Source organism: Amphiprion ocellaris, chromosome 4 (assembly GCF_022539595.1).
Source record: "Amphiprion ocellaris isolate individual 3 ecotype Okinawa chromosome 4, ASM2253959v1, whole genome shotgun sequence".
Taxonomy (NCBI): Eukaryota; Metazoa; Chordata; class Actinopteri; family Pomacentridae; genus Amphiprion; species Amphiprion ocellaris.
This window is the reverse complement of record NC_072769.1, coordinates 3,764,116-3,776,483: the sequence shown is the minus strand read 5'-3', so window position 1 is coordinate 3,776,483 and position 12,368 is coordinate 3,764,116.

The window sequence follows — 12,368 nt, the reverse complement described above, 5'->3', positions numbered from 1 at the left end:
TTATCTACAGTTGTCCATGTGCACCACCTTTACCTGCCTGTTTGAATCTGTCCATTCTACACCTGTATAAACTATCTGTCCTGATAGACCCTCCATCTCTGATGTACTCTTTATGTATTTTTATGGGCGCTCCAGCTGGTAGCCTTTGGCTGCTGTTATCAAAAGACTCAGCTATCAGCAAAACTGCTCAGCTTGCACTTTATTCTACCAAACAGAACCTAACAGACCTCTGCAGCATGGTCACATTTAACATGAAGTCAGCAGTCCACCGATCCCAGAGAAGTATTACTACTTCTTCTTTTATTTTCTGCATCTGTGTGTCTACAGGGGTCAATGTGAGGTCTGGTTCCTCATCTATCTATCTATCTATCTATCTATCTATCTATCTATCTATCTATCTATCTATCTATCTATCTATCTCTCTATCTATCTCTCTATCTATCTATCTATCTATCTATCTATCTATCTATCTATCTATCTATCTATCTATCTATCTATCTATCTATCTATCTATCTATCTATCGGGATGCTTGTCTATTTCATCATCAACTCGCCCGCTTCTTCCTCCTCCTCCTCGTCTTCCTCTCCCCACATCTGCTTCTCATCCAGCAGCATTCCTGTTCTTCCTAAGAGGCTTCTGACATGTGGTTTTGATGAACTAACACTCTTACACAGAGTTTCTCAGTTCCTTTTTTTCTCTCTTTCACTACCTCATTTGGTTCTCTGTTCCTCAGTCCCTGCCCAGACGTGCACGCTGCCAAAACGTACGCGAACGCACAAAAACAACACACATCCTGCTCTGTGTTGTTGGCGGGTCTCATGATCATGTGATGTGTCTCTGCTGTGGTGTGGCTCTATTCACGTATTTTCTGTTCTTGTACAGCCTGCTAATTTTTCTGATTATTAGAAACGTACCAGGACCTCCACCCCAGCCCCTCCCTAGCCCTCTCTCCTGGTGGTCATTCAGGACAGATCTGAGGTGTTCATCAGTTAGCTGCTCACACATGTAGGTAGAGCCAATCTGTGCCATCTTCTGAATGTTTGGATACTTGGCTTTGCTTAGTGAAGCATAAAAATCATGCAGTTTAGCACCTCCACCTCCACCGTGCTGTTTTACGTTAAAAGCTGTATGGACACTGTGGCCACCACTAAACAAATCCGTATATTCCCAAACAACAAGTCATGGATGACGAGAAAAGTCCGACTCCTGCTCAAGACTCAACACAGCTTTCAAATCTGCCGATGCTGAGCAGGTCTGAATTAAAGAGGGGCATCACAGACACCAAAGAGGCCTAGAGGAGGAGAATCGAAGGACATTTCAAACAGCTCGAACTCTGGACGAGCATGGCAAGGAACACGGCGCATCACAAACCAGGACCAAAACCTGCTGCACTAGCTGAGGACCTCAACCACTTCTTCATTCACCATGAGCAAGAATCCACCTGGACAGCTCCAGCCTCGGAGCAGTCCTTAAAGACTGTGCTGGGCAGGTCTTCAGAGACATGTTTAACATCTCCTTGTCCCAGTGCATCATCCCCACCTGTTTAAAGACATCCACCATAGTGCCACTACCCAAACAGACTGCAGTGAAGGGTCTTCTGGTGCTTTTCCACCAGCACCTACTCGGCTCGACTCTACTGGGTTTGTGAGGTTTTCCATCAGGACGTAGTTCCTGGTACCAGTTACTATTTTAGTTCCTACTGGGCCGGGGTTCCCAGCGAGCTGAGTGGAGCCGATAAAATGACGTCTACAGAGTGCAGGACACTGATTGGACAGGGAGTGATGACACACGAGAGCGACTCCTTCACCAAAACAAAATCCGACATTTAAAAAAAAAAAAAACTGCAACAGTGACGGTGTGCATTGCTCTTCATGGAATCTGACAAAAAGTCATAGACCGAGCAGCAGGTTTACCATCGCCTCCATGTCCTCCATTGTTGTGTTGCATTTGTGTCGCACACAAATGACGTTGAGGGACTTCCGGGCCGCCGTGCTATGATGACTCCACCCATGATGAGGTGGTGCTCAACTGGAATGGAAAACCACCTGAACCAAGTGGAGAAGAGCAGGTGCTGGTGGAAAAGCACCTTTACTGACTACAGGCTGGTGGGACTAACACCAACAATGATGAAGTTCATGGAGAGACTGGTGCTTAAACACATCAAAGCTGCTCTACCAATCAATATGGACCACCATCAATACGCATCTAGACCAAACAGATCAACAGAGGATGCCGTCTCCTTAGCCCTCCACACTGTCCTGTCTCATCTAGAAAAACCAGCAACGTATGTCAGGCTACTTTTGTAGATTACAGTTCAGGTCCTCTCTTGCAGACTGTTCCAGTAAAGGAGATTATGATTGACTTCAGGAGAAATCAAAATGAACCAAAATGTTCATTTAGAGATTGAAACTGTGAATGCTGATGATATGAAATACGGATGCTGATTTCTACAGCTGTGCCACAAAATGATGTTTCTTTTTGCACAAATAAGAGAACGCCAACTCAGCTGCAGAAACACATCTGTTTATTGTGGCATTTTATCAGCGCCTGTATTAACCCTCGTTTCGTCCTGCGGGTCAAACTGACCCGTTTTAAAGTTTGAAAAATATATTTTCACAGTGAAACTTCTGATGTCCATATTTTCAACATTTTTGGGAAATCTTTGAACATTTTTTGGTGGAAAAAAAGAAATGTTAAAAATGTTTCTTAAGAACATTCACAAAAAAATCAACCAAAATCCAGCAAATTTCGCTGGATTTTGGTTGAATTTTATATGAATGTTCTTAAAGAAAATGTTAGAAGTTTTACTGATATATATGGAATCACTGTAGATATTTTTAGGATTTTTTGGGAAGATTTTTACTCATTTTTTGAAAATATTTCCAAGAATTTTCTTGCCAAATTTGGGGGATTTTTTTTTTAAATAAAACTTTTAAGGGAAACTTTTAAGGAATTATTGGAATTTTCTTCCTGAAGGTTTGAAAGAAGAAATTTGGGGAATTTTTTTGCTGAATTTTTGGATTTTTTTCCGACAAGGAAACAATATTTTTTGGTGCCCATAAATGATGAAAGCAGGAGGGTTAAAGGATGTATTTGCCAGTGTCTTGGCATTCTTCGCCACATGCATGTAAAGCACTTTGAGCTTCAATCTTTGCATGAAATGTTCTATGTAAATTATGTAAATATTTTCCTGTTGGATCTGTTTCCAGGTTGCAGCATCATGTCTTCTGAAGGGGTGGTGTCAGCAGTGGAGCCCAGGTTACAACGCCTCGCCACCTGGTTTGACCCTGAAAGCGCTGCGGTAAAATCAGAACACTGCACAGCCTCGGTGAAAACGACGTTTAACGCTCCATAAATGAGTATTGTTGTGTTTGTCTTTGTGTCTGTACAGGTGGTGACCATCCTGTTGGGGCTGTTCCAGATGCTGTTGTCTGCCTCACTGGCTCACACTGATCCAGCTCTGCCAAAACTCTTCATACTGCCACTTGTCATGGGAATTCTAGTACGTATCTTATATTTTGATTCTTAGTTTAATAGTAAAAAGATTAATAAATACTCCGCCAAGGTCCAAATCCCTTAATCCATTTAGGAGTAATGTTGCCAACAGACAGACAGACAGACAGACCAATGCCAAACGTCACATAACTCCGCCCAGGCTCCACCTCTAATCCAGGGGTGTCCAACATGCGGCCCGCGGGCCAAAAGCGGCCCTCCAGAGGGTCCAATCCGGCCCTCAAAGTGTAAAAATTCCAGAGAAGACATTAACTGCAGATTGTAAATTAGTAAAACTATAAATTTAAAATCATTTCTAGACCATGACAAGTTGTTTTGATCATAAAGTAAAATACTAGATTGTTCATTGTTCTTTTGTCGTTTTGTGCCTCATTTTTGTAATACTTTGTCTTGATTTTGTTGTTCATTTTCTTTTGTCTCATGTTTTTATCGTTTTGTTTCTGGTTTTTGTTGTTTTGTGTTTCCTTTTTGTCTTACTAGTGGTTTTTGTCTTATTTTTGTCATTTTGTGTTTTGCTGTTAGTTGTTTTGCATGCCGTTTTGCATTTATTTTGTCTTGTTTTTGTCGTTTATCCATGTTTTTGGTTGCTTTGTAACTTGTTTAATTTTTTGTCTCTTTTTTTGTTTCATTTAGTGTCATTTGGCTCACTTTCTTTGACATTTTGTGTCTCATTTTTGTAATATTTTGTCTTGTTTTTGTTGCTTTTTTTGTCTTTTTTAAATCTAACTTTTGTCATTTTGATCATATAGTAAAACTGGTCCGGTCCACTGGAGATCAAACTGGGCTGAATGTGGAACCTGAACTAGAATGAGTTGAACACTCCTGCTCTGTTATGTAAAGGTGATAGTTGTTCATGTTAATCAGTCTCTTTCTCAGTCGATCCTCAAATAGAATTGATTGTACTCAATCAGCGGTGACTCAAAGAAAAACTTTTTGCCTTTGATCTGCCCTCACTGAAGACTGAAAGCGCCATTCACCGGTCAGATCAGCTCCAGCAGTATGCAGGATGTAACACATCAAGCTGACTTGAGATTGTTGGAGAAATTTACCTTAGTGAGAAGTTTGCTGTAGTGAGGCGTTTATTGGTATTCTGGTATACTTTGGGCTTACCAACACAGAGCATCAGCTAATCCAGAACATTTACAGAGTAAAACCTCTTACCCAGTCGGTCAGACAGTTGGAAGAGGACAGGATGTAAATACAGAAAAGAATAGTGGTCAGGTTGCATAGAGTTGCTAATTAATGACAAATGGAGGTAGAATCACGGGGTCTGGCAGACAACAAAAGCTCAGAGAATTATGAATAACAATGGGTAATGGAATGAAAGAGTGTCTGTAGCAAAAGATATGCTATTTTCTTCATCGAGAGATAGAAATGTGCCAGTTTGGCGTGAATCAAACAGTTTAAACTTGCAGCAGACTGTACATGCTTAGTCATGTTGGATTTACTCCAAGACTGAGCTGAGATTTTTATAGTCCAAATGGTTTTAGTTGCCTAAACCTAATCAAATCATGACCACAATAGCAGCAGATGATTTTGTAACCCTTTGATGCGCAGTCTGGGTCAGTAGATAAACATTTTCCATCGGATTTGGATCACTTTGACCCATGTTGCGCATCAAAGGGTTAATACACTGCAAAAACTCAAAATCTTACCAAGTCTATTTGTCTTATTTTTAGTCAAAATGTCTTATCCCACTTGTTGTCTGTGTAGATTCTCATTCATCCAGGTCATGGTTATCCAAAGTTGTTTAAATCAATCCAACTGGACTTTAAGAAGGTTCCTTGAAGACGTTTCACCTCTCATCCAAGAGGCTTCTTCAGTTCTGGTGGTGGTTGATGTTGCCTCAGCTTATAACCTCTGTGAGGTGTGGTCAGTGATATTCAATAGTCGTCAGAATGTGAATAACACTGACCACACCTCACAGGGGTTATAAGCTGAGGCAACATCAACCACCACCAGAACTGAAAAAGCCTCTTGGATGAGAGGTGAAACGTCTTCAAGGAACCTTCTTAAAGTCCAGTTGGATTGATTTAAACAACTTCTCATCCCACTTGATTTAAGATAAATTCACTTAACAAGTCACATTTCAGCATTTCAGTTGCTCTCAGCTCTCGTAGGAGGCGGTCGCACTTTTCTTCGCTCCGCAGCTATCTCTGTTCCTCCCCATACCCTCATGTTTCCTTGCTTGCTGCATTTCTTCGTCTCGTCTCGTCTCGTCTCGTCTGTCTGACTTGGAGCGATCGCTTGGCACTGGACCTTCGAAACACCGATCACGGACTTGATTAACTGGTCTCTCAACGCAATTGACAAGATTGTCGCCACAAAGAGCACAGGCCTAGGGGAGCCTACCTGCCCGGATGGGAGTTTTGCCTCTGGTTACGTGATCGACGCCTGGGAGAAGTGGAAGGGGATCATGTGCCTGGCACCCCTATCCGTGGAGGATGTGGAAGATGTTTATATATTCGGATTTATGATGACAGGCCTGCTGATAATTGGCTTGTTCACTGGCCTGAGCTTCTGGAAAATCAGGAAGACCGCAGACAGAAACGACATCCAAACTCTGCTGGTCTGTGCAAACGATCGGATCACGGCTGCCGATGCTCGGTATGACGAACTCAATCGTAAGATGAACTATTTGTGACTGTTGATTTGAGTGGCAGATTGGAAGCCATTAGGGTGAGAATCGCTACAGCTGAGGTCTAAAATTGTTGAGAGCAGTAGGGGGAAGGTGAAATTATTCCTCTCCTGCCTAAACATGAAGATAACTGATTACATTCTGGTGCCCCTGGAACAATAACAAACTCCTCTGGAAGTTTCATGGCCAAGAGATAGCTCTCCTACACCCCCCCCCCACCTTCCCAAGGACACCGGTTGACTTTTGGACCGGGCCAACTGAGGACATCTCCATAGCAACCTTGCTGTGTTATCGCGCTCCCACCCTCGCGAACTGAGACACCGGAGGTCTGAGACGGAAGAAGATGGGCTACACGCATACACAAACATTCGGACTCATGAACTATACACAGGAGTCAGGAATCCATGCAGTAATTTGCTGCACAGGAACCGGCTAACTGTGCAGTGCTCCCCCCTCCACCACCCCACATCCTTATCCCAACTATCCTTGTCTGACATCATGCTTTGCCTGTTTGCGGGTTTGGTTTTTTTTTAGGTTTCCTTCCCAAATTGAATTTCCCAATGATTGGAGGTTTCATTTGATACAATGAGCCTTTTTTTTCTTTTACCCTCTGCTATCCCTACCCAGATCCCAACATGTCTTTTTCTTTTTTTTTCCTGAAGAAAGGCGCCGCGCAGCAGCTGGAGCTGTCATTGGCAGGGCAGCTCAATGTAATTTCATTGTATATGAAAGTGTGCAATGACAAATAAAGCATCTATCTATCTATCTATCTATCTATCTATCTATCTATCTATCTATCTATCTATCTATCTATCTATCTATCTATCTATCTATCTATCTATCTATCTATCTATCTATCTATCTATCTAGATGGAGGGACTTGTTTTAAGACAATGCATCTTAAATATCTTTTTAATTCAAACATTCTTGAAATTATCTTGTTTTTTTACAATTTTACAAGAAAACTCAAAATAAGTTTTACCCTCATGTCGTCCCGTGGGTCAAATGACCCATTTTAAAGTTTGAAAATGTGGGAGAAAAAAATATATTTTCGGAGTGAAACTTCTGATGTCCACATTTTCAACATTTTCGGGAATTTTTTTGAAAATTTTTTGGTGGAAAAAAAGAAATGTTAAAAATATTCCTTAAGAAAATTCACACAAAAAATCAACCAAAATCCAGCGAATTTCACTGGATTTTGGTTGATTTTTATGTGAATGTTCTTAAGAATATATTCGAAGTTTTACTGATATATATGGAATCACTTTAGATATTTTTAGGATTTTTTTGGAAGATGTTTACTCATTTTTTGAAAATATTTCCAAGAATTTTCTTGCCAAATTTGAAGGATTGTCTTAAAATAAACCTTTTCAGGGAAACTTTTAAGGAATTATTGGAATTTTCTTCCTGAAGGTTTTAGAAATTTTTAGAAATTTGTGGAATTTTTTTTTGCTGATTTTTTTCTTTTTTTTTTCAGACAAGGAAACAATATTTTTTGGTGCCTGTAAATGAAGACAGCAGGAGGGTTAATACATCTCAAATTATGAGGTTACATGAAAGTAAAAATCTATTTTTGAGTGAAAATCTAGTATTTTTCTTTTAGCATATCTGGCTTATTTTAAAACACCTAAGCTTGACAATCCCGGGAAAATAGAGCTTAAAATAAGTTTTATCAGCTAATTTTGAGATCTCAAGATTCTAAATATCATATCTTATTTCAAGAAATCTTACCAAGCCATTTTTCACTTGTTCTATTGCCAGATTTTTTTCACTTATTTCAAGGTAAAAGTTCCTTGAAATAAAGTTTTTTTTCTTTTTTTGAGAGGAGCATTTTTTCCACTGTAGCAGTGAGCAAAGTTAGCTCGATGATACAGCTCCTTAACTTTCAGGTCCTATATTGTTAAAATCCTTTTTGTTGAGTTACGTAGTGGTTATGAAGTTGGAGGTCTAAAGTAAAACTTAATTTGAAGCAATACATGCATGGAAAGTAGGTTACATGTGGCATCGAACATGTGTTCCAGTCACTTCCATCACTGCATGTCTATGTGTTTGTGTTGCAGATTGTGATTGGAGGATCCTTCACCATCGCCAATGAGAGGAACCCCAGCAGACTACTGGTACGTTCATAAAACCAGCTCATCTACAGCTTTGTGTTCGACAGCTTGGATGTCAAGTCAAATCAGTCAAATGTTTTACTGTCTGTATTTCCATTATCACAACAAATATTTAGTCCAGAGGAGTCAAACTCATCTTAGTCCAGGTTCCACATTCAGTCCAGTTTAATCTCTAGTAGACCAAACCAGTAAAATCACAGCATAATAACATATAAACACCACAACTTCTAATTTTTTCCCTTTCTTTTAGTGCAAAAAACATTTTTGTCATACAAAAAGTAACAAAAACAAGACAAAAGAGTCCAAAAATGAGACACAAAGCCACAAAAGAACAATGATTTATGATCCAAATGACCAAAAACTGCCAAAAAGAAGACAAGAAATGAGAAACAAAGCAATAAAAAAATAGACAAATGACGCAAGCAAGACAAAAAAAGAAACACAAAACGACAAAAAATGAGAAACAAAGCAACAAAAGCATGAGACAAGCAACAAAAATCTGACAAAAAAGACAATGAACAACAAAAACAAGACAAAATATTCCAAAAAATGAGACACAAAAGAACAATGATTCATGATCAAAATGAAAAAAGAGACAAAACAATCGACAAAAAAGTTACAAAATTACAAAAAAATTGACAGACAATGACACAAAATACAAAACAACAAAAACGGCACATAAAACAACAAAATAAAGCAAAACACAAAATGACAAAAATGAGACAAAAACCACAAGCGAGACAAAAAGGAAACACAAAACCACAAAAACGAGAAACAAAACTACAAAAATATTAGACGAAAGTCAGACAACAAACAACAAAAAAATAACAAAAACAAGATATTACAAAAATGAGACACAAAATGACAAAAAAATTGACAAACAACATGAAACAAAACAACAAAGACAACACATTCGAAAAAAGTTACAAAGCGACAAAGAAATGGACAAACGACAAAAACAAGCCAAAAAAACACAAAATGACAAAAACCAGAAACAAAACAATAAAAACATGAGATGAAAGTCAGACAAAAAGCAACAAAAACAAGAGACAAAATATCACAAAAATGAGACACCAAATGACAAAAGAACAATGAACAATCTGGTATTTTACAAGGGATCCTCCAAAACGTGACATAAACGATAAAAGTCAGACAAAAAAAGACTAAAAACAACAAAAACAAGACAAAATATTACCAAAATGACACACAAACAACAAAAGCGAAAAACAAAATGGGAAAAAATGAGACAAATGACACAACAAAAAACAAAACAAAAAATGACAGAAAAATTAGACAAAAAAGTTACAAAACGACAAAAAATGGACAAACGTCAAAAAATGACAAAACCATGAAACAAAATGACAAAAATGATACACAAAACAATGAATAAAGCAAACAAAAAACAACAAAAACAAGACAAAATATTACAAAAATGAGACACAAAATGACAAAAGAACAATGAACAATCTAGTATTTTACTTTCTGATCAAAACAACTTGTCATGGTCTAGAAATGATTTTAAATTTATAGTTTTACTAATTTACAATCTGCAGTTAATGTCTTCTCTGGAATTTTTACACTTTGAGGGGCGGATTGGACCCTCTGGAGGACCACTTCTGGCCCGCGGGCCTCATGTTGGACACCCCTGGTTTAGGACATAAGCAAACAGACAGCTAACTGTAATATGACTTTACTTTTGAAACATAGCTCCAGTGTGTCACACTGATGGATGTTTATTGACTTCTCCAGCTTCAGGGTTGTGCCTGCAGTAATGTGATCGGCCTGCTGGGGGCGCTGCTGGCCTTCTGCCTCTACTGCTACAGCCTCAACACTCTACACAATGAAGACCGGTGTTTGCCCGTCCCTGATGACCACCACTACTACCACTGGTCATATTACCACTGTCCTCCAGAACATCTGGCAGTCAGTATCTGTAAAACTTCTCTTTATTTTCACTTCTTTTCAACTTCAACTTTCTGTTGTTTTTCTATGTTTTTATTTTTACTAAAATTTCTGTCACTTTTATTCATGTTCCTCATTCAGGCAAACTCACAGAGAGTCAATATTTACCTCTCAACCAAGATCACACAAAGGAGTTCTATAGGAGCTTATCACTGTCACAATAACCACTAGTTTATTTCAGGGGTGTCCAACATGCGGCCCATGGGCCAAAAGCGGTCCTCCAGAGGGTCCAATCCGGCCCTCAAAGTGTAGAAATTCCAGAGAAGACATTAACTGCAGATTGTAAATTAGTAAAACTATAAATTTAAAATCATTTCTAGACCATGACAAGTTGTTTTGATCCTAAAGTAAAATACTAGATTGTTCATTGTTTTGTGTCTCATTTTTGGAATATTTTGTTTTGTTTTTGTTGATTTTGCCTTTTTTTGGTCTGATTTTCGTCTCATTTTTTGTCATTTTGAGTTTTTTTGTCTCATTTTTGTCATTTGTCATTTTTTTGGTCAATTTTTTTCTTTTTGTCTTTTGTTTCATGTCGCTTGTCAAATTTTTTGTCTTTTTGTGTTTCATTTTGTAATATTTTGTCTTGTTTTTGTTGTTTTTTGTTGTTTTTTTTATCTGACTTTCATCTGTTTTTGTCATTTTGTCTCTCATTTTTGTCATTTTGTGTCTCAATTTTGTAATATTTTGTCTTGTTTTTGTTGTTTTTTTGTCTTTTTTTGTCTGACTTTCGTCTCATGTTTTTGTCATTTTGTTTCTCATTCTTGTCGTTTTGTGTTTGTGTTCCATTTTGCTTGTGGTTTTTGCCCTTTTTTTGTCATTTTGTGTTTTACTTTATTGGTTGTTTTGTGTGCCGTTTTTGGCAGTTTTTGTTTCTTGTCTCGTTTTTGTTGTTTGTCCATTTTTTTGTCACTGTAACTTTTTTGTCTCTTTTTTGTTTTGTTTATTGTCATTTGTCAAATGTTTTGTAGTTTTTGCCTCCTTTTTGTCATATTTTGTCTTGTTTTGTTGTTTTTTGGTCTAACTTTAGTCTCATGTTTTTGTCGTTTTGTGATTCCTTTTCGTCTCACTTGTTGTTTTCGTCTTTTTTTTGGTCATTTTGTGTTTTGCTTTATTCGTTGTTTTTTGTCTCATTTTTGTAATATTTTGTCTCATTTTATTGCTTTGTGTCTGACTTCAGTCTCATGTTTTTGTCGTTTTGTGATTCCTTTTTGTCTCACTTGTTGTTTTGGTCTTTTTTTGGGTCATTTTTTGTCTCATTTTTGTAATATTTTGTCTTGTTTTATTTCTTTTTGTCTGACTTAGTCTCTGGAATTTTTACACTTCGAGGGCCGGATTGGACCCTCTGGAGGGCCGCTTTTGGCCCGCGGGCCGCATGTTGGACACCCCTGGACTAACCAGACGGAGTCCACATCTAAAAGGGGCTTTGCAGTAATGTTAATAATGCGTTGTTTTTAAGTTTCTGTTGTGTTGTCTTGTCTCGGCAGGCCTACTCCTGGAGCGTGACACTGCTGCTGCTGCTCTATGACTGTGTTGCTGTGGTCATGCACTGCCTGCTGTCTGTGTCGGCCTTCACAACACTTAAATAGACTCACAAACACACACACTGGGTAAATGTACATACCACACCTTCCTCTTTGTAAGCAAAAACCTTTTTGAAAATCCTGCAGATATTTGTTTTACAGCATTGGGTCGGCACCCAGTGGGTATTCCTGTGAAATTAATATTTATAATACAGATTATATGAGTGTAATTCTAAACTAAACTTGTTCTGATAGTGTGCAGTGGGACCACAGTGGCAGTTAGAAAAGAAGTTTTGACAGTAAATGATTCCCATTCAGTCGTCATGTAGCAGCAGAACGGGTTTACTGATCCATAATCCTGCACATAAAGGCCAACAGCTTCTGTTAATATTTTAATTAAACATCAGAATGGATGAACATTTGGTTTCAGTGATTTTGACAATGGCAGCTCTATATGAATCTATATGAAACTCAGATATTGGTTCTCTAACTGGGTGTACTGTAAATAATGACCTATAAATAACCACAACTCCTAATGGTTCCTTTGTTTTAGTGCAAAAATGTTCACATTTAAGGAATTATCTTTTTACTAAACTTCATGAACAACCTGAAATTTATGA